This window comes from Crocodylus porosus, unplaced genomic scaffold (genome assembly GCF_001723895.1).
Source record: "Crocodylus porosus isolate Cpor-Errol unplaced genomic scaffold, CroPor_comp1, whole genome shotgun sequence".
NCBI classification, from domain to species: Eukaryota; Metazoa; Chordata; order Crocodylia; family Crocodylidae; genus Crocodylus; species Crocodylus porosus.
In genome coordinates this window covers 177634157-177657745 of record NW_017728906.1, presented here as the reverse complement: position 1 = coordinate 177657745, position 23589 = coordinate 177634157, and the positions used below count along the sequence as shown (strand labels likewise).

Below are 23589 nucleotides of genomic sequence, written 5' to 3'. Positions count from 1 at the left end.
CGTGTCTAATTGCCACCCCGGCCCACCGTGACTCTGGGGTTTGGTTCCCCACCCCGGGACAAGACTCAGTGTTAAAAGGACAGAAGATAGAGAGGGGGGATAAATACAAAGCTCACAAGGGGCAAAGCCTGCCAGAGACAGAGAGGAAGGGTTAGAGAACTTGAAAGCAGGACCCGTGGCCCCATGGCCTAGGTAAGGGCCTCACAGGGACTAGAACTTGAAGTCATAAGGGTGTGATTCAAGCTTAGCCAGACTCATGGTGTGACAGTGTGTGTGACAGGGGGCCATCCATGGGTCTGTCCGATATTGGCCCAACCCTGTTTTTGGGCTAAGCACCCACCTTTCTCATCCCCCAAGCCTTGATGTTACTCAGGTGGGAGGCTGCCCATTTACTACCCCAACACAAGGGATCACTATCCACCACTCTGAACTCCCCTATATACTCATCCATGCCTAGCAGATGGCATCTCAGGCAGTTAGACTCAGCCCAACCTTTTGCCCACTAGCTGTTCCCTCTCTGGGACCTTTGGCTCCCCCTTAGGCCCTGACCCCATCTCAGGCTAGTCAGGATTCAGAGCCTATTGCTCTCTGGGCATCCCTTGTGGTCCTGGTAATGGTACCAGCATGGGCCAGTGGGGTACTTTGGGTTAGGTCTAAGCTGCTTGTCTGCTTTTCCCCTCATACCTCCACTGGAACAATTGAGCCACAGGCCTTTATATGCTCTCATAGGTCTGGGCATTACCCATCTAGGACTGTGCAGGGGACTGGAGGTTATTAGGCACCCTGACCCACCTTTCACCAGGGAGGTAACTGGCCTGGGATTTCATGGGGCTGCTGCACCACCGGCAGTCTCACCAGGCCTCCCTTCCCTGGCAGGGTGCAGTTTTAGGTCATGCCCAGGACCTGGAGCTTCCTCCATCCCCATAGCCCAAGCCCATAAACCTCCAAGTTATTCCTGAACCTTAGCTCTGCTGGCTGATGTCTCTCTCACAGTTGCCAGAAGCAAACAGCTGCTTCCCTATTTATACCCTGCCCTCTAAAATAGCCACCACACTCAGCACCTGGCTGCTATCAGCCCTGAAAGAGGCAGGCACCAACAGTGCCCTGCCATAGTGTGACTCAAGGTTGCAGCCGGGGGCAGTGAATTTGAAGCTAGAGGCTCATCCAGAGTAAAAGTAGAATGAGACCAGGGGACCCGTGGTCTAGACGATGGACCACTATCCAAAGCCCTCTTTGCCCTTAGGGCAGCCTCCCCATCAATTTGTTACATAAAGGTGTGGCAGAAGAGGATGCAAAAGGTGTATCTGAAGGAAGTGAAGAGGAATTAGCATGTAGAGGACCCTAAAAGCAGCTGCATCATGCTGACACCAGTAGCTACAAGCCCCCTTTGCTGATATTTGCCAGACATTTAAGGCTGTTGAAGAAACAGGAATCATTGGAAATGTGAAATAAAGGCACAGCTCAGCTATGGGAGTGAAGAGGAAGTTGAAATGTGTTCGGTATAGTGGCTCACCATGATTGGAAAAAGAGTTGGCACTGACAGCAGGGTTCTCTCTAAGCTGTGCACATGCGCAGCCACGCATGCTTTAAAAACCATGCTGTGCACGAGTTCATTAATGCTGCACACCCAGGTGGTGAGGAGCTAGGTTGCAGCTTTGAGGCAAGAAGCTGACCGCAGCAGAGGCACCTACACCAGCGTGGCAAAACTTACCGGTAAGCTCCAGGCAGGCTGCTGGAGGCGAGGTGAGGCGAGGTGGAGATGGAGACAGGCTTGGGAGCAGGGCTGGGGCCTGGGGGCAGGGGGCAGGGCCTGGGAAACTGCTCCACTTCCCAGTCCCAGTGCCATGTGCCTCCTTGCTCCCAGAGGCATGGCGAGGTGGAGACTGGGACTGGTGCCGCTCCTGGAGGTGAGGCGATGTGAGGCTGGGGCCACGACTGGGAAACTGCTCTGGTCCCAGTGATGATGTGGGGGCCAGGACGAGGATCAGGAAACTGCTCTGGTCCCAGCGGCAGTGCAAGGCCTGGATTTCTCTTTTGGGCATGAAGAGCTGAAAACATTGGCAACAAGATATAGCACCTTGCTAAACAAATTGTAGACACTTTTAAGAAGGACCTATGCAAACAATATGTGGACTTTAAATTGACTGTTAGTGAAAGATGAAAAAAGGGGGAATAAAGACCTTTCAAGACATGGTCACTTACATGCTACAACAGAAACAATTTAGTGAACTGTCATTACTTGTTGACATCTGTGCCACTTTCCAGACATCTAGTGCAGATTGTGAGAGAGGGTTTAGCCTCATGAACACAATAAAAATGAAGTCTAGAAATCATTTAGAAGGTGATAATTTGGACAAGCTGATGCGAATTAAACTTAATTTTGTATCAGGAAAGACTGTTAACCTGGACACTGTATATTGTGTTTGGAAAACAGAAGAAGGTAGACGGGAGTCACTTTGGTAAATAAAGGTTATAGTTGTTATCCTGTGGGCACACACCAAAAGGGGGAGGTGGGACCAACTTGGGAATGGACCGAAGCGGTGCACTCACGGACCGAAGCAGCGTGCTCAGAGACTGCTACACCTTAGAGGGAACATTGACTGAGAGGAAGTGTGCTAAGTGGGCACTACCATATGTCTTGTGCAGATGGGCTGCACTAATCTATCCTTGTGGTAGGTTCCATTTAGCATGTTATGCACCATGTGTTTTATAGTCATACTTAGTCTTGGCTGCATTTAATCAATTTCCAAGATAGTTTCCATTACTGAGTAGATGCTGCCTGTGGCACCAATTTAATGATAGTGTTTTTACTCAGGTTTCCTTGTATGTGAATGTAAAACAAGGGACTTTGTTTCCCCATGCTGATGGGGAGGCGGGGTGCAGATCTCGTCTTGCATTTGAGTAAATATGGTACTCCATTCTCAGCAACCGTCAGATATTTTACAAGCAAAATTCTTCTTTTACACATGTTCAAATCCTGTGTCTTCAGATTCTGTTTGTTACAGCCGTACAACTCCTTGTTTTTGGACAGCATGTCTTTACTCTGAGTTGTGTATACATGTTTATGATAGAGAGGGTGAGAGAAAGAGAGAGAGAGAGAGAGAGAGAGATCACAGTCATATCTTGATATTTTAGTGAACATAATATGCTTTTACTATTTGTCATGCCTGTCAATGTGTTACAGTGACTGTGTCTACATAAGATGCTACTTCGCTGTAGTGATGAGTTACGGTGATGTAGCATTGGTGGGCACTAACCGTGATGCTATTTCTCCATTGCTGTAGAAATAAGCTATGTCAGCGTAGCTCGTCCCTGCAGTGAATAGGGTTGGAAATGACCTGTGCGCTGCTTGTACACCATCAGTTGTTTTAGCAGTACCAATTGCGCAGTCAGGAACATGTGTAGACATGCCCATTCAATCTTGCTGTAGGAAAGTAAGTCAGAATATAGTCTCTCCTGCATTAACATTAGTGCTAACCAAATGTAGGGCCATATTTTAATCTAATTTATTCCTAGCAACTCAGTCTGAATTTGACAATGCCATCATTATATACACACATTTCAGAGTGTACTCAATTACCACAGAGGTGGACAAGTGTCACAAATGGATGAGAAATAGATTGGATTTAAACTGCAATTTTAAAATCTTAAGATTTGTTATCTTGTGAAGGTTAAATAAAATTGCTACTGTTAATAATTATCCATTATACAAGCACATATTTGTCTGTGTTATCTCTTGATGGACAAATGAGCTCTCATTTTGTCTTTCTCTTTCACACACACATTTATACATACACCCTTATTATCATTCCATTTTCAGAAGCATTCATTATATGCTGACCCTTAAAAACAAAAGGCACCTGCACTGTCTTCAGTATTGGGACAACAGGAAAAAGTTAACATAAGAAAAATGTCAACGTAACAAGAATGTGCCAGTAATAGGGTTTAGACATAACACTAGTATAAGTGAAAACTAAGGGGTATTAAAGATGTAAGATAGCAGTGCTCATTAAGAAAGATATTCGCATGGCATTTGATTACCATAACTAGACCTTTTTTCTGGCTATCACTGTAATTTACCTTTTTTTTTCAGGCTGCTTCTGTACATTCTGTATTTTCAGAGCACAACTCTTTAGAAAAAAAAACAAAGGATGTGAACAATGAAGAATATAGCTAGATACTAGGCCTGTGCAAAGCTGCTAGTATTCTCTTTGCATTCAGATTTGGCCGATTCAGGGGACAGTGAGTTGATTTGGTGATCCCCACTTGCCCCCCCACCCCACTCCACTGTCTCAACCTCCCGACGGCTGGCCCACCTGCACCAGCTCCTGCCTTTTAAGGAAAACAAAACCCAAAAAACTCTGGTCTCACCAGTTCCTGACCAGCGGGGGGTGATCCCTGCTGGTCCCCACTGCCCCTTGCCATGTGGTGGGCTCTTCTACGAGCACCCTGAAGCCTCAAGGCTGCTACAGGACCTGGTGAGTTAGAGGTTTTTTTCATTTTTTTTCTTAAAGGGCCAGAGCTGAGGCAGGTGAGGCAGCCATGGGGAGGTTGGGGGGCTCATGAAAGATCTCCCCACACAGCATGGGGTAGTCAGGGGCAGTGGGAATCACCCCTGCTGGGAAGCGCATGGTAAGTAGGGGCTTTTTTTTAAAGGCCTAGGAACTGGGGTGGGCGGGGCAGCCATGGGGGAGAGGCTGGAGGAGCGGGCAGGGGTTGGGGAGACTGGGGGAGCAGGCAGGGGATGAAGCCTGGCAGGGGTCCCCAACATTGACCCCTTCCTGCTTCTCCAGCCCCCACCCTCCCGCCGCCTACTTATCAGCTCCAAGTCCAGCTCCAGCTCCCTGCTGCAGCAGGCGGGGACTGCCCAAATCATCAAGGCTTTCCGAGGGGAGCTTCAAATTGATTTGGACCTTTTAACTGGTCCCCTGATTCGGTGGCTGAATCTCCAAATCGAAACTGAATCAGGCTGAATCTTCTCCAAATCGAATCAGAACCCGAAGCTTCGCTCAACCCTACTAGCTACTGCATTACAGAGGGACTTTGCTTCTGTGGAAGTCAGTGAAAAATGTTTAACCTGGATGGGAACAGGACAAAACCCTAATTCAGTTTTTGGATTTTGAAGCATTTCAGCCCAAGAGGCATAAAACGCATACCTAATTTAAATGTTATTTTGAGGTTCTAATCCAGTCAAAATCTCTTGTGCCTAAATGTATTATGACATGATAAGATGAAGAAAAGTAAATGTATTACTCAACCTCTGAAATGTTGGTTCCTGATTCAGATAGAAAACAAAGACTTCAGATTCTCTCAAATCCAGCTGAGGCAAAAATGAAACCAAGTACATTTAGGTTTCCCATTAACAGTCTGCAAAAGCACCCCACAGCAGAGCTGCCATCCACTGAGCTACCTACAACAGGTATAAGGCCCCTAGTTAATATCCCTTGCCAAAATAATGCCTTTTTTTACCTTTAACAGGGGTCCCCTTTACATCAGATGCTACCTGTTTGCGAGCATCGTTAAAACTCATATTTGAGGCAATATGGCTGATAACAGATTGCATGTCATGGTCACAGTTTTGTGTATTCCTTCTAATAAACATGGATAAAAAATCCTCCCTACAGATGCCACTGAGATAATACAAAACAAATAATATGAACAGTAGGGAGGAATAAGGTTCAGGCTACTTGTATGTTTTTACACTGCTTTGACAGTATCCTATCACCACACCACTTTTTCCAAAAACTTTCTAGAGGGTAGAATCACCCATTGGGTGATTCTACATGAGACGCTATATCACTGTAGTGACAACCTATGGTGATATAGCTCATTGCTATGACGACATAGCATTGGCGGGCGCTAACTGTGACACCATAGCAACAAGCTACATCACTATAGCTCATTGCTACAGTGACCCATGCACAGCTGGGACTGCATAGTACTGGTGGATACTGTGCCGTCATTTAGTACCAACTGTTCAGTCAGGGGCACATGTACATGCTCCCATTGTGTCCTGGTTGCTGCTCTACTAAAATTGGTGGCGTAGCTGCACGTGGAATCTGGATCTAGGATAATACAACTCGAAGCACCCAGAAACTAGATCTGGACCAGTGTGATGCTCTTCTAGAACTGACCGGACTATAAAGCTGGTAGTTCCCTGGCAGGACTGATTTGGAAGGTACCATAGCTTTGATTTTGTAACGTTGGATGCTGGCTGTGGTTGCAGAGAGAAAAGGCAATGACTTTCCAGTCATCCCCAGAGTCTCTGCATAATCATAATGGACTCTTTGTTCCACTTTAAAATATACTCCTTTATTTGTTTCTGAGTAACAGAATTCTGAATTGTTACATTTGATATGAAGGTTCCATTTACCAGTAATTACAAAGTTGTATGATTAATATATGATTAATATATACAATATAATAATAATCAATCATAGAATCATAGGGTTGGAAAGATGAATAATTATATAGGCTAAGAAGTTAATAGGCTACTTCTAAACATGACATAAAACCATTGTTATTGTCCCAGGGATTCTTCTGGTATTGAAAAGATCTTTAACCAAGCAGAGAAAAGCTTAAAAAGACTTAATGGCTAGCAATTTGATTCAGACAAATTCAAATGAGAAATAAAACATACATTTTTAAAAGAGAGAATGACTAACAACTGGAGCAACTTTGCAAGGGAAGTGACAGATTTGTCATCTCTTGAAATCTTGATTCAAAACTCTGATGTATTACTAAAAGATATGTTTTATTCAAGCATGAGTTATTGGGCTCAATGTAAGAGTAACTGGATGAAATTCCATGGTCTGTAGAAAAAAGAGACTATTTGATCTAATGGTTTCTTTTGGCTTTAGAGTCTGTGAAATTTATATATCTATTAATATTTTGTAAGCCATTTATAAAAGGCCACATTTTCTGTTAAGGTCCTAATTTTCATTTTGTGACACAAGATGCCAAATACAGTTCTATCATCTCCTGTAACAATCCCATTTGAGTTAGCAAGTATATAGAACAATTTGGATTTAAGAGTCCCTAGAGGACTCTCTATCCATGTGAATCATGGTAAAATTGCTGTATTTATTCTGAAACCATCCCACATAGATGAGAGTCAGGTGTCAAGTTTGGAATACCTCCAGTAGTGGATAGAAAAAGGCTCTTTTGGTACTTATTTTTCAGTGAAAACTATTCTTACTATAACAGAGGCTTTCTTAATACTTAATCTAAATTTTTTCTTAGCTGTAGCCTAAATGCATCAGATATAGATTTATCCTCCTTGATAAATAATTGATACCATTCTTCTTCATGTCAGCTGTTTATGGAATTGAATTGTCAGCTGTTATCCAGACTTTCAACATTTATCTTTCCTCTAGATTGAACACACTCAGACCACTTACCTTTTTCCTCTTAGGCCTCATTTTTCAAAACTGTTACGGTTCTTTTTGTTTTCGGAACCCTTCCCGTCCTTTCTCTTTCCTTCTGTTCTGTTGTTTTCTTCCTTATTTCTTCCTTCCTGACTGGCAAGGTTGGGGAGTGAATATGGCATTCCAATTAAGGCCTATTTAGGATGACATAGTCCAAAATCATTACTATATTCATTTCATATAGGATGCTGCAGTTTACAATCAAATATTGCATCTATAGTTGTTGTCATGGCATGGCGGTGTTGATTTGTTCCACAAACAGAGTCAGTCTGGTTCCCTGAAACCATGGGAGCTGAATAAATTCAGCTAATCATCACAACTTCACCACTCACCAGAACTGAACTAAACTTCAGAACACTGGGAAGTTTGTTCAACAGCATTAATATATAGCACAGTACATGCCTAGGCAAGATGTAGCTGGATTGACAGAATTAGACCACTGTATCATAACACTGCTGAGCATAATCCCCTAAAAGTTTCTCTTTAGACCAAAAGTATCTTAGATAAACAATCTTAACCAAACTTTATTTTATTATTAAATTAAAAATTATAGATAGATTTTAAATTATACATTTTTAACAAATTAAAAAAATATAATCTGTAGCACATCATGGGCTTATTCTAACAGATATTCTTCGAAAGAATATTGGCCTATTACTGATAAGGGAAACACTATGCCTAAATTCCCTGATTCCTCTCCTGAAAATATATCTCCAGACAAACTAAAATTGTTCTCTTCGTAAAGTATTCCTGTTTTTCTGCTTAGAAAAGGGCACAAATGCATTGACACATGGTTGGCCTTGTTCATTCTAACTCCTGTTTGCTGTTTTAGGTAACTGGCAAAAATTCATTTAATCCATTTAGCAGCAAATGTTACATAGCCAAGAGAACTGGCCAACATGGCAAAAAGTTGGCCATGAATATTCAGAGGAATTTGTAAATGAATGTCTTTGGGGATACATTTATAGTTTGCTAGGACATTTGTAGAAACAATTAATTTTAAGGTTTTTCTATGTGCCCTAAACAAGAAATGATGAGTTTTTCAACTTGCCTTGTGCTGGTCAAGAGGGACAAAGCAATTTCTGACATCCCAGTCTCTTCACTAGTTTGATCTTTATTGTGAGGGGCTATCAGTACAATCACAGGAATGTATGAATTACCATGGAGACTCAAGCTTAATTCAGAACAGTACCAGCTGATTCAGAGCAGCAACAATCAAATCGGACTAGCTCAGAAGCCATGTGAGCAGCCTGTTAACCAAATCTCTACAATATCATCTACATCCTGAGATAAACTGTGGCAAACGTATTCCTGTTAAAAAACCCCAGCTACCTCAGTATTGATAGAGATAGATACTATACATGCTGCATTATATATATGATTCCAGGATATAAAAACAAAACAGAACAAAATAAACACAATGTTGATACCATTTGTAACATTTTCTGAAGGTATAAGAATTCTGCACTAGGTAGATGTGAGAAGATCTGTCCCCTGAATACCCTCATCCTCAACTCTGGTAGCTAAAAATTGACTTATACTACCCAAGGTTTAAGATCTTCCATTTTTACATTAATTATAATAATGCTACTGTGACTAAGTTTAACATCATATCCATATTAATGAAATTAGTTAAATTTTTCTTTGAATCTCATGAAGATTTTTAGTCAAGGATTTCTACAGATCAAACACATGTGAAACAATATTCCCTTTTATTAGTTTTAGATTTCCCACTTTGTAATTGCATTAAATGACACCCTGTTAGGCAAAATAGAAATCCTCCTTTTCTTTCCCTATCCCATATGTTGCTTTCTATGCTTTATCAATCCCCCATGTTTATCTATTTTCCAAGGTAAGTAAACTCAATCAGTTCTTTAGACCTTTGATCATTTATCCGCCCTTGCTTATTACCTCTCATATGTGGCAAGGATTAGGAAAGAAGACATTAAAAACCTTCACGAGTAACCCAGGAAGATGATATGCAGCATGCCTACTGACAGCTTGACAACCAAGGACACAATTTTGCCCTCAGATAACATGGAGTATTGAGAGAAATTACATTTCACATCATTAACAATGAGTGCTTGCAAATGATTCTAAGAGTTACCCTCAGACAATCAAGGAACTGATACATAATGTGACATAGGTGCCCAATCAAAACAGCTCTAATATGAATCACTCACAATGAACTGTTCACTGAATATTATTGTCAATGATTTGGCAAAGAACTTTGAATAATTACTGCAACAGTGAGAAAACTGATCTGTTCATGGCTGATTCATGAATAGAGAAGGAGATTAAATTAGTGGAATAAGTTATTTTTATGAATTATTCAGCTGATTCTGCAGCCAACTAACAGCCACAATCTTCTTTCCCAAGCTGGGTGGTATAGCTGTATAGTAATATAAGGAAACAAATGAAATCCTGCTCTTATGTACAGGTCTGCAGAGTTCACAGAATTGTATGTCAGCTAATGAAACCTGATATCATTAGATTATTTTTCAGTGCTTTTCCAAATATCACAGGAAGAGGTTGTTAATGTTTCATAGCACCTTGCAGAAGTCACCCCTGTATTCAAGGTAGGTTTTATAGTAGCAGGAGGAAGTACTTTTTTGATCAGATTCCAACAGCCTGTACTGCAGAAGGTATTATGCATTATTATTCTATATTATTCAGTTTTATCCTTCTCTTGTGACTCACTGCTCTAAAGTCAAGGCAAAGAGTTGTTGGTGAGTTGGGAATCTATTTGTTTTTCAGTTTTTATACAAATAAACTCCTGTGTGATCTTGTTTCTTGAATCCACATATATACTGAATACTTGTGTGTTGAAAACTTCATAAACTGGGGCAAGGCTGAAAAGATCCAGTTTAATGAGCAACAGCAGTAATCAGTGTAATTGAAAAGAGGGGTTGGTCTTTGCAGTCTCTCTTTTTTTCATTGCTTTTGCATTGCCTTTACATTTCTGCTAGTCTGGTCTCCAAGTGCAAATCATGCCAAGCCAAAGGCTTGTAGAAGCAATTATGTCATCTGAAAAGTCATTGGAAGCCACAGTTTTTCTGCCAAGATTTGGGAGGTTTCTTTTCTCAAAGCTTGTGTTGCTAAATATGCAAGGCAAGTTCCCTCCCTGCCATTTAAATCTAATTTAGCCACTGTGGCTAAGGACAGTAATTACACATAAACCGGTATAAATGATTGGTAATAGGTTGAAATCTGTAACACAACAGAAGTTCAGGACATATAAACCACTTTCCCAAACCAGCTTAGGTCAAATCAGTTTATTGAACTTCTGTTCCAGATCCTGTCCAGATTCAGGTTAACTCACAGTCTCTAAACATCCCAGGATACTTTGCACCTCCCTTTACAAACCCCCCTCACAGGGTGGACTGGCTAGCCTTGGTCCAAACTGTTTGATCCAGCCAAGCAGGGAGGCATGCTCTATCACCCTCTGGATTCTGGCCCGAGCCATTGCAGGCAGGTGGCTGTATTTCCATAATCAAAAGTGAATTTCTGTTCACTTGCTTATCAATTCTATCTTTTTAGCTTAGACAAACCTGTGAAGAGTGAATCAACTTAGTCTTGGGCTTTTGACTGTCTATACTTGGCCTGAATGCAGAGAAGCTCTAGCCATGCGTCTGTACCCTGACTATGCAGCGGCTGAGAAGCCCAGTGTCACCCTAACAGAACCAAGGGACTTCAGATTACTGAGTCTGACCTGATACAAGCTAAACTTTAAAGTAAGGGTCAGGCTGTCTGTGGATGTAAAATGACATAACCATATTATCTCAAATGTATTTATAGCAGCTGAGATCCAAAATTTAGCAATGGTCTCATCACACATGTAGGAAAAAAAGTGAAACACTTTCTTCTTATTTATTTTTTAAGTATATCCAAGTTTTTAGAATTAAAAATTGAAATAAAATCATGCAGTTGAGAAGAAAATAAAAAGACTTTCAAATTCAGAAATAAACATCCACAAAACTAAATGCCATAGACAGACAAGCTATATTTCCCGTCTGCTCTGGACATGGCCAGAGAGGCCTATTTTCTTGGCTATTTCAGTCCTTTGGTAAAGAGGGGTTTGCAGCTGCTTTATTACATCATACAACTTTTGCAACTCAGCAAACCATCTCTGGACACCCTGAAGGGATGGGTCAGTCTCATTATATATATATCTATGACTTCTGATGAGTTACATGATTGCTAGTTAAAGGACCTAGCTTGTCACAGCAGTTGTGACACTGCAAATGAGACACTGTACAAAGAAGAAGGTACAACACCTTTTTTGTACAGCTACAGCTTAAATTTCAAGCATGCAGTTAAATAATTATTTCTGAATCCAGGTCAGAGCCGTCTAAGTAATTTGTCCAAGGTTATATAGAGGGTCAGCAAAAGAGCTGGCTTCTAGACCATTAACTTATCTAAGAGGGATATTCTAGTGGATATTTTGTTTACAAGAAAAATATTTCCCCTTTTGTTAAAATCAGTGATTTATTGAGGTCTATCAACACTTATTTAACTAATGAGCTATTAGAAAATCATGGATAAACCTGACTTCTTTTGGTTTAACCCATGATTTTCGTGCAGTTAATTTAAACTGCAACTGTTTGATTAGCCTATCATAAAAATGCATTACAGTTTTTCTCAGGTGTGGTTATAGTGTCTCAAGTGTGTGAATTCTTTGCATCAGTTTTTAACAAAAAAGATACTGTTTTTATAACACAGAACATCGAGCCCATGCTGGATCAGTCCTTCCTAGTAGATAGGACTGAATAGGTAGACCACATTGAAGTGACAACCGAAGAAGTTTTAGGAGAAATTCATAAATTAAATACTAATATGTCACCAGGACTGGATAGCATTCACCTGAGAGTTTAGAAGAAACTCTCAAAGGTGAAATTGCAGAACTGTTGGCAATAGTATGTAACCTCTGTACCATAGTTATAACATCCATCTTCAAAAAGCACTTCAGAGATGATCCTGGGAATTACAGACCAGTGAGTCTCACTTCAACTTTGGCAAGCAAATCTATAATAATGAATACAATCAGCAGTCAGATTGACAAATATGATCTTCTGGGGGAGAGTCAGCATGGTTTTTGTAAAGGGAAATTTTGCCTCACTAATCTGTTGGAGTTCTTTGAGGGTGTTAACAAGCATCTGGAAAAAGGAGGATCCAGCTGACATAATATGTTTGGATTTTTAAAACACTCTCAGTAAGTTCACTCCTCAAAGGCTTTTAAAAAATCTGAACTGCAATAAGATTGGAGGAAAGGTTCTTTTGTATATTAAAAGCTGGTTAAAAGACAGAAAGTAAAAGGTGGGCTTAATAGTCACTTTTCAGGAATGAGGAAGGTAAAAAATGGGTTCCCACAAGAATCTCTGCTAGGCCCATACGCAGTGTGTAGGAGGGACATGGTCCCCTTGAGATTGATCACTGCCTAAGCTGCTGCTGGCTTCTGTGGGTGGTCGCTGCCCCCCCCCCCCACTGGTGTGGCCACCAGTGGCTGCAGGTGGTCCCTGTTTGCCATTCACCACCACTGACAGCATAGACAGTAGCTGCGGGTGCTCGCTGCCTGCTGCTCACCATCCTCCCTCCTTCCCACTGACATCACCATGGCCACCTGTAGGTGGTCTTCACTCGGCCCACCCTCACTGCCAATGTCACCATGGCCACCTGTGGGTGGTCCCCACTTGCCACTGCCACACCACCGCTGCTGCCTGTGAGCAGTCACCATGTTCCCCCAGCCTCCGAGGGCATGCACCGTTCATAATTTGGCCTGATTTTGTTCAACATTTTCATAAATGATCTGGAAATGGGGGTATAAAGAGAAACTCCAAATTTGAAGATGATAGAGAGAAGTTGCAGAAAGATTTCACTAAGCTAAGTCAGTGGGCAAAAAAATGACAGATGAACTTTAGTGTTGACAAGTGCAATGTAATGAATATGGGAAAAGTCCCCCAACCATATAAAGACAATACTGGGTTCTGAACTAGCTGTTATGAGTCAGTGTGGCAGGGCACTGTTGGTGCATGCCACTTTAAGAGCTGGGCCATGCAGTTAGCAGGTGCTTAATTGAGGCAGTCATTTTAGGTCCCTGGCTGCCTATATAAATAGAGCAGTTTGCTGCTGGCAAGTCAGGCAGTAACGCTGCCTGGCTGCTAGGCTGAATGTAACATCCTGGAGGTAAGGGCAGGAGTTGTAGGGGATAGTTTGGATACTCCTGGTCCTAGGCAGGACCTAAAACTTTACCCTGCCAGAAGTGGGTGGCCTGGTGGGGCTCACAGTGGCACAGGACTCCCAGGAAATGCCAGGACAGTTACCACCCTGGTGAAAGGTGGGTAGGGGTGCCTTAACCCCAGCCCTCACCTTTGGGTGAGTCATTTATCATCGGAGGTAGTTGGGACCAGGCATGGTGGTGGCCACCTGAGCCCTTTGGAGTGCAAGACTCCAAGGAGAGGTAGTTGAGGCCAGGCATGGCTGCAAACGCCTGAGCCTTGTATGGTACAAAACCCCAAGGAGCAAGAGTGAGGGCCAGGTACAGCTGTGGCCACCTGAGCCCTGTGGGGTACAAGATCTGAGGAGAGGTAGTTGGGGCGAGGCATAGCTACAAGCACCTTAGCCCACAGGGGAGAGAAGTCTCATGGCTCCAGTGGCAGGGCGGAGATGTGGAGACACAGTGAGGGGGCAGAGATGAGAAGCCCCAGTGAGGGGAAAAACCAGAGGGCTGGGAGTCCAGTATGTCTGAATGTATAGCATTGCCCCGGAAGGAGCCAGAGCAAGCTTAGACCTGGTCAGGTAATTGGCTGGCCACTACCCCAGTGAGGGTCATGGGAGAGGTGCAAAAGATGGTATGTCTGCCACCCAAGCTACAAACTAGCTAAAGCCTATGGCCTAAGGGGCCCACTCCAAGAGGGAGCAAGGCAGTATAAGTTGTCAATGTGTGAAAGACCTTGTGAGAGGAGGTGGAGTGTGTGAGGCCCTTCTGAGAGGAGGACGATATGAATGTGTGTGTGACTGAGGCCTGACAACGAGGCCTAAGCTTGGTCTGGCTGTAAGCCAGGAGCATTGTCATCTGGATGCCATCTGCAAAGCTTGGGCTGAAGTGTAGGGGAGAAACGGAGCTGCAGATAGTGCCCCTTGGCAGTGGGGCAAGAATGGGCAGCCTTCCACCTTAAATAACAACCTAATTAACTAAAAACAAGGCATGGCAGGTGAGACAGGTGGGTGGCATGCCCAGAGGCAGGTGGGGAGGCTAGCATTGTGGCTAGTCAGGGAGTCCACTTGGCTACAGTCAGGAAAGAAAACTTGGTGTCATAGTGGATAGTTTTCCAAAAATATCAGCTCAATGTGAAGCAGTGACCAAAAAAGCTAATAAAATGTTGGCTATCATTAAGAGGGGAACTGTAAATAAAGCAGAGAACCTCATCAGGCCATTATAAAAATCCATGATGTACTTATGAAGAAATACCCCTCTGTCTGTCCCTGTTTTGGGACATTCCAGTTACCCCTCTCTTCAAAATCTGGCTGCTTGGTTCAATCTGGTCATCTAGGTGACCATACTGTATAAATTCCTGAGGTGAGAGGGGAACGGAGGCTTTCCTACTCTGGAGGCATTTTTGGAATATACAAGCATGAACCTCTGGAGACTCTCTCTGGATGAGTCAGTGAGTATGTCTGAAGACTAGCTAGTAGATTAGGGCTAAGTAATTCAGACACTGAGCCCATTTTTGTAAGACTCAATTTATTAGAAATTGTTCAGGGTGTTTTCTCTTAAATTCTATTGTCTACCCACCTTCCTCCCCATTCCCTCTTCTCCCTGAACAATAAAGGTATTGGGTTACAGCATTACTGGTTGTTTCCTCTGTGGATGCCAGAGAAGACAGAGATGCTTTTAGCTCCCAGCAGAGTTTGGCTGTTTATTGACTAAATCAGTCATACCTGAGATAACCTTGGGAGACTTCAGGCTAAAAGAAGCACCCAGAAACTTTAGCAGTGAGAAAAGCAACCCCAAGGCTTGCAGAGTCTGTGTACCCTGGGCTGCACAGAGCCCTAACAGACCAGTGCCCAGGTGGTGGCATCCCCCTACTATGTCACCACAGTACTCACTTCTTGGATACTGAGTGTAGTTCTGATCTCAAAAAAGGATGTAGTAGATTAGAAAATGTACAGAGAAAGGCAACCAAAATTGTGAGAGATATGGAGGAGTTACCTACTAGGAGAGAATAAAATGGGTAGGATTCTTCAGTTTGGAAAGGAATAGGGTGAGGTGGGCTATGACACAGGTCTATATAATCATGAAGGGTGTGGACAAAATGAATAAGAAACTGTTAGTCACGGAGTCCTAGAATACTAGACATAAGGGATACCCACTGTCAAAGATCAAAGTCTTTGATTTCAGATGCCGATGGCAAAAGGTCAGAAGCTAACACAACAAACTCTGTAATTGTAGTCTCACACCATTATTCTTTAGTTTGTAACAGTGCTGCATATACACACCCTGTCTGTGCCTCATTTCAAATCACTTGAGCTCCCATACGAGAGAGAGAAACTGACCTTAACAACTCAGCATGAAAAATATGGTTACCTGGTAACGAGATAAAAATGAAACTCCAAATTAGCTAACTTTAATAAAGTTGTAAAATTAAATAATGTACTATGCTCGCCCTCCTGTGACCAAACAGGACCAGTACCACCCAAGCAAAAAATAACCCCCCTTTTTTCTGAAACCTGAGCAAACAAAGAAAGCACAAGTGCCAACTCGTTAATTATTCATGCCTGGTGTGTAGTAATTGGTCACCTGGCCAAGTATAACTTTGAAAGAACTTCCGCCCAAAGCGGAAAACTGTGTATACACTCAAGCAGAACAATTTGTGGAAAGGCCATTCACAAATTTTATCTCCCCACCTCCGATCTTTATCTTGGCGTAACTCCATCCTTGCCGGGTCGATTATCTCCCTCGTTATCTTTCTTACCAAAAGCTCTAGGCAATCTGCAAACTGCAACGGCTTATGTGAATCACTCGAAATCTGTAACAAGCAACTCTCTTACCCACCCTGTAAATGCTGGGTAACATGATAACTGCATGCTGTAACTAAATAAATCAACTCCTCTGCCTACGCTGCATCACATCAGTAGCGTAAGTAAAACAAACTTTCTGCGTAACCATTACGCTTTAAATCATCTGACTCCTGCTCGCCGTTAACACCCACCTGTCCAGTCATAAATCCCCCCTCGCGCCAAGCCGCTCGTGCCGACCCAGGCTCGCAGGTCAAGGGTGCACCGGTCATTGGGGTGTGACACCCACCCACTCGTTTCCGTGGGAACTAGCAAAGGTCAATGATATAAAGAGGGCAATTAAAGGACAGTCTTTCACAGGTAGTAAAATCATTTGAGAAGAAAATTGTATTATATTTTGAAAACAATGTTTCTTGGTGTAAGTAGGGAACAGGATAGAGGGTATAATGACTACTTACAAACAGGGCCAGATTAACTCTAGGCAAACAAACTCATGGGCCCTTACTTTTTTCACTCAATAATTATAATACATAAATAAGCACACCTGGGCACCTTCTTCATCTACGGCCCGTGGCACATGCCTAGTTTGCCTATGTGTTAATCTGGCCCTGTTTACAAAAGATGCACAAGTGAGGAAAAGTTGATCCTAACAGCTAGAGCTAGTCATTTTTTTAAGTCATTATACTTCTTGTCAAAGCATGCTGTAGACTTCTCAGGATCCAGTATGGTATGGGGGAAGGAGCATCTCTTTATAACTTGACAAGAAGGTATCAGCCTGGGAGGTAGGTGACTGATTCTAAGGTTGTACCCTGCAAGGTTCAGAGCAGAGCTTTTCAGCTCAGATTACTCCAAATCAAGTAGAGTAGAAACTAGATTTTGTGTGTTCCAGGTGAGATCTTAATGGCCAGTTCCCTCTGCCTCCCCTTTCACTCCAGGGAAAAATTCTGAAGCTTCAAAATATTTCACAAGATGGAGTTTTTCCTTCCCATCCAAACCTCATAACTTCACATGGTAGGAATGCAGGTCAAGAGGAGATTAATTTTCACGAAGCAATAGGTCAACTCTGAAAAGACTGGGGAACACAGAACTATTTTTTGTGATAAGCATGCTGATCCCAATGGAGTCTTCCCAGCATTTTATATATCTTGCCACATAAATGTGTATTATTTTTATAAGGTGCATTATGAATATGTTTAATATGAACATAGCTTTTTAAAGCTTCACAACAAATTATTCAAACAGTTTTGGGAGATGGATATTTTTTCCTGATTCATATGGGATTTATCTTTGTACTGCTCATGTTCTGGAGATCTCTATGTAGAAACAATGTTAAATTTAAGGTGCCCAGTAGCTAAGACAGAAACAATTCTGTGAAGCCACCACCACTAACCTTGAGTTCCTATGAAGGTTTGTTTCCGCAACTCTCTGAATAAAATAAACTGTGTAGATAAATGTTTTTCACTTTTGATAGCTGCGATTAAAGGTCTCCCTGAAAAATTGCTCAGAGTGAGCTAAAGAAATGCAGCTCTCTATAGAATGATGAAGACATGAATGCAATTGATTGGTATGGTGTTAGACTGGAAGATTCAATTGACTGCATTGTATAATTAATATATTGGAACAAACACATTGGATTCCATCACCTGAGAAAAGAAGTGTTGACTAGCCACAATTCTCTACCAATAGTGCATCATTTTTCAATTTCAGGTTGTGGTCAACTGATTTGACATCAGATTCACTTTTACTTGTTCCCTGAACTGCAGAAATGAATTGTCTCATGGCCAGAGATCAACAAAATATTGAGCCGTAAGTCAAATCTATCTACCCACCTTTTACATGCCTTTTTGCTTACTGCACAATGGAGTAAATGAAACCTCTTTGCTACTGTAAGCTTCTGTTTCAGTATAAATCTTCCATTTTACGTTAAGCTCTTTGTCAAGGTTTTAACAGTGAATTCTGCTCGCTCAGTTATTCCTGTCGGTTCAGATCCACCAATTCTAAGATCCTTCAGGCATGACAGTATCTGCTTCAGTAGGCTCAAAATAATTTAGCAGGTTTGAAGCTGCTACTACCATTTATTTCAGTAGGCAGCTGTCTTGGTAGGGCCAGTAAAAGCCAAAGCAGTTTGTATTTATTGACAGATGTCTTGTTTTAGCATTAACATTAAGGTTTTGATGCTTGCATAAGAAAGATGTGTATCTACATGTCACCCTACAGCGATGTACCAATGTGCTACATCTACAGGTGATCACCAGCTATGTTTCCATAGCAGTGTGCTCCCCTGGTATACTGTGACGCTACAGCAATATAGCAGCGAAGTCAACCCATGCACTGCGCACATGGCACAGTAACTGCCCATACTGTGCTGTGCTTTAGTACTTGCAAAAGGCAGTACTAAAGCACAGCGCTGTAGCAACGTCACTGTATGGCGCTATGTAGATGCACCCAATAAATACTATTTTAGTCTTACTTTAGTCAGTGGAAATCATTGGCAAAGCTTTCCCTTTTTTTTTTTTTTAAAAAAAAAGAGGAACTATACGCAACTCATAACATTTCTTACTTAGCCATAAAGTTGATACTTCTGACTACAGCATTGCCATGAGCTGGATCACTGGAAAACTTATGATAAAAATGAGACTTTTCCCATTTTTATAGGATCTTTTCCACATTTGTTTGTTAATTATGAAGGGCATGCTATTCACAATTATTTTCTGAATTCAAGTCTCAGTGATGTTCCTGTCCCCTTAAAACAGTAGGATCTGAGTGGCGGTGTAGCTGTGATAGTCCACTGAGTATATGAGAAGCAAGGTTTGTTTGGTAATATCTTTTATTCGACCAACTATATACTTATATACTTACACAAGATTTTGCTCCCTTCCTTGGATCAGGAAAGAAGTGTATACTTATTCTTTTACTAAGTTATTGATTTCAACTTTCCCTTACTTGTTTTGTAGTGACTTCTGATAACTTTTGTTTCCTCCATAGGTTGACTGCCCTCTTTCACTTTCTCATCTATTTTAATTTACATAATAGGATTAAACAAGTAATTGTTTTATTGAGTACTTACCTTAGGCTTTACTGCTTCTTTCCCAGAGTGGAAGAAGAACACTTTGGGTCCAAAAGCTTGCCTATTATTTGTCTAAACTATGCAGTTAGTTTAATTTTTTTTTTTTTTACTAAAAACACCTTGCTTCTCTTAAAACAACATATTCAGGAGTACCTAGCAGGCAATAGTTATGTAAGTAGGCAGAAGTTGCAGGAAACTTATGTGTCATCAAAGTGAAAGAATCTAATCTTTATCTAGAGAGATTCCATCTACCATACCCTGTGGTTTGTAAGAGACGGGAAACCTGAACCTATCTTCACTGAAGTCAGTAGAAAAATTCCTATTACTTGCAGGGGTTAGAATTTATGATTCCATCCACAAGAATCTTTTGCCTAGTGACATCTAGTTTCAGCAGGAAAAAACAATGAAAAGATTGGTTTATCCATCTTTTATAGAGACTGTAACAAAGAAGGAGAGATCGGACCTAATATGGAAGATCCTGGGAAAAACTGGCTTCCAATTTTCTGTCCCATAGCTTCATAAAAGGACAGTTCACATATGAAGCATAAACTAACAAATCCTCTATCATAGAAACATAGAATCATAGAAAATTGGGGTTGGAAGGTACCTCAGGAGGTCATCTAGTACAACCCCCTGCTCAAAGCAGGCCCATCCCCAACTAGATCATGCAAGGTAAAGCTTTTTCTAGCTGGGTCTTAACCTCCAAGGACAGAGAATCTACAACCTCTCTCAGTAACCTCTACCACTACCCTCCTAGTTAGAAAATTCTTCTGAATATCTAACTTAAACTTCTCTTGCTGTGACTTGAGACTGTTGCTCCTTGTTCTGTCATCTGCCATGACTGAGAACAGTCTAGCTCTATTCTCTTTTAAACCCCATTTTAGGTAGTTGAAGGCTGCTATTAAATCCTCCTCTCAGTCTTCTCTTCTCCAAACTAAGTAAGCCCAGTTCCCTCAGTCTCTTCTCATAAGTCATGTGCCCCAGCCCCTGAACCATTTTTGTTGCCCTTTACTGAACTCTCTCCAATTTGTCCGCATCCTTTCTGTAGTGGGGAGCCTAAAACTGAGCACAGTACTCCAGATGTAGCCTCACCAGTGCTGAATAGAGGGGAAATAATCAATTTCCTGGACCTACCACTGCTGTTAGCCTTCTTGGCAACAAGGCCACACTGCTGGCTCATAATCAGCTTATTGTCCACTGTAACTCTCAGGTCTTTTTCTACAGAGCTGCTGCCCAGCCAGTCAGCATTCAGCCTATACCAGTGTATGGGATTGTACTGTCCTAAGTGGAGGACTTTGCACTTGTCTTTGTTGAGCCTCGTGAGATTCCTTTCTGTCCAATCCTCTGATTTATCTAGGTCACTTTGAATCCATGTGGGTACAAATGATATGGCCAGGAGTAGTCTGGGATGAATTATGAGTGACTACAAGGCTCTGGGGGCCAGGCTTAGGAAATTGGGGGTCTTCTCATTGATTGTCCTGGTCAGTGGTTGCAGCCAGCATTGAGACAGCTGCATTAGAGAAGTCAACTTGTTGCTCCAGAGTTGTTGCCATCATGCAGGTTTTGGCTTCTTCAACCATGATCTGCACTTCCATGAACGGGGCATGCTGGGATGTGATAGTCTCAATCTCTCTTCAAAAGGTAAGAGTCTGTTGCCTTACAGGGTGGCTGATCTCCTATGCAGGGCTTTAAACTAGGTTCATCATGGCCGGGGATGCAGAAGACAGAACCTAGGAACAACGAACCACAAGCCATGAACTGGAACAATCCACATAAGTACTGAGGGGCCCAATGGGTATCAGGACAGGGGCGTACCAAGGGCACCTACTTGGGGGGGAGGGCGTAAGTGTGTCTATATTAATGATAGGAGCATGGAGAACAAGCAGGAGGAATTGGATTTGATGTTTGCTACAGGGGATGACCTGGTGGGCAATCTGCAGATACAGGGTAATCTAGGAGGTAGTAACCACCAATTGTTAGAATTCACTGTTTATCAAAAGGTGGGAAAGATAACCAGTAGGGCAGAAGTGCTAGACTTCAGAAAGGCTAACTTCAATGAACTCAGGAGGTTAGTAAGTGAAGCACTGACAGACAAGAACCTTGGTGAGATGCAAGTCCAGGAGGGGTGGTCGTTCCTCAAGGGAACCATCCTTTGGGCACAGAAGGGAAAATTCCACTGCACATAAAGGGGGGCAAAGGGGTCAAGAAACCCTCTATGTAATATACTTGGATTTTAAAAAAGCCTTTGATATAGTGTCTTATCCCATTCTCATAAATAAATTAAGCTGCTGTGACAGATGATTACATTGTCAGGTGGGTGGCAAATTGGCTTAAGAGTCACACTCAGACAGTGGTGGTAGATGGGTCAGGATCGACCTGGAAAGATGTGGGTAGTGGTGACCCTCAAGGCTTGGTCCTTGGACCAGTCCTGTTCATTATCTTCATCAGTGACTTAGATGAGGATGTGGAGAGCACTCTGTCCAAATTTGCGGATGGCACCAAATTATGGGGCAAACTAAAAACACTGGTGGGCAGGGAATGAATTCAGGCAGATTTGGACAGGCAGGAAAAATGGGCAGAACAAAATAGGATGCAGTATAATAATGATAAGCGCAAAGAACTGCACCTAGGGAGAAGAAATCACCAATACAGTTACAGACTGGGAGATGACTTTCTAAGCAGCACAGCAGCAGAAAGGGATTTCGGAGTTATAGTTGACTCAAAGTTGAACATGAGTCGACAATGTGACAAAGTGATCAGTATTGCTAACCGCACTCTTTCATGCCTGAACAGGTTTAAGGAAGTGATACTTTTCCTCTATGCGGAATTGGTAAGGCTATAGCTGGATTACTGCATCCAGTTTTGGGTGCCACACTTCAAGAGGGATGTGGATAACTTTGAGAGGATCCAGAGGAGGGTCATTTCTATGATTAGGGGCCTTCAGGTAAGGCCTTATGAGGAGAGATTGGGGGACCTGGATCTCTTCAGCCTCCACAAGAGAAGGCTGAGAGGTGATCTAGTGGCCATCTACAAATTTGTTGGGGCGGGGGGGGGGGGCAGGCAGTGAGGAATAGGAGATACTCTGTTTACCAAAGCACCCCTTGGAATAACTAGAAACAATGGCCACAAACTGACAGAGAGCAGATTTAAATTAGACATTAGGAAGAACGTCTTTACGGTAAGGGTTGCCAGAATTTGGAATGGGCTTCCAAGGGAGGTGGGGCTCTCTCCTACCCTGGAAGTCTTTAAAAAGAGGCTGGACAAGCACTTGGCTAGCATCATCTGATCCCAGCACTCTTTCCTGTCCAGGTCAGGGGGTTGGACTTGATAATCTACTGAGGTCCCTTCTGAACCTAAACATTTATGAAATCTAGCCCTGCCCTCTAGCAGATCTGCTATTCCCCCTAGCATGGTGTCATCTGCAAACTTGCTGAGGGTGTACTCTATGCCATATTCCAGGTCACTGATGAAGACATTAAACAAAACCAGTCCCAGGGCTGACTTTTTAAAATGTATAAAATTTAAATTAATGAAGGCATAAATAGGGTCAGGGCTCTTGTTTTCCCTGTCTCCTAACATAAGGGTAGAGAAATATTCAATGATATTAAAAGGAGTCACATTCGAGAACAATAACAGAAAATCTGCTGTCATATAGTATGTAATTAGGCTGCAGAAATCATCGCCACAGGAAGTTGTAAGGACAAAACTGAAAGAGAGCCTGAGCATTTAGATGGAGAGCCTATCTAGAGTTATAGTACTAAATGGTAACCACAGGTTTGAAAGGCATACTAAATCTCATGCTTTAGGCTTAAAATCAATCTCTAGGTGTGAGAGCACAGCTCTAGACTTTACATCCTTTTTTTTTTCTTCTTTCAAACTTTGTCTGTGGCATCCAATACTATGGAGTCAGGATTTCAAACCGACTGTTTTGTTCAGCAATTCCTATGTTTATAAATAAAAATGACATAGTATTGATTAGTAACAGTACAGTAAAATCTTTGTTATCCAGCATCCCCAGAGTAAGGGGATTGCTGGTTATGTAAAAACCCCAGTTATTTGAAATAACCTGGCAGGGTTTTC

General features: G+C 42.2%; 1 long non-coding RNA gene across 1 annotated transcript in view; it reads left to right on the top strand.

The window, feature by feature from the left end:
- Positions 1-20882: 20882 nt before the first annotated feature.
- LOC109306723 overlaps positions 20883-23589 on the top strand; it is a 25966-nt gene continuing 23259 nt past the window's right edge. The window contains exon 1 of the long non-coding RNA XR_002100089.1: positions 20883-20969. This is a non-coding gene — a long non-coding RNA (uncharacterized LOC109306723). The remainder of the gene's footprint in view (positions 20970-23589) is intronic.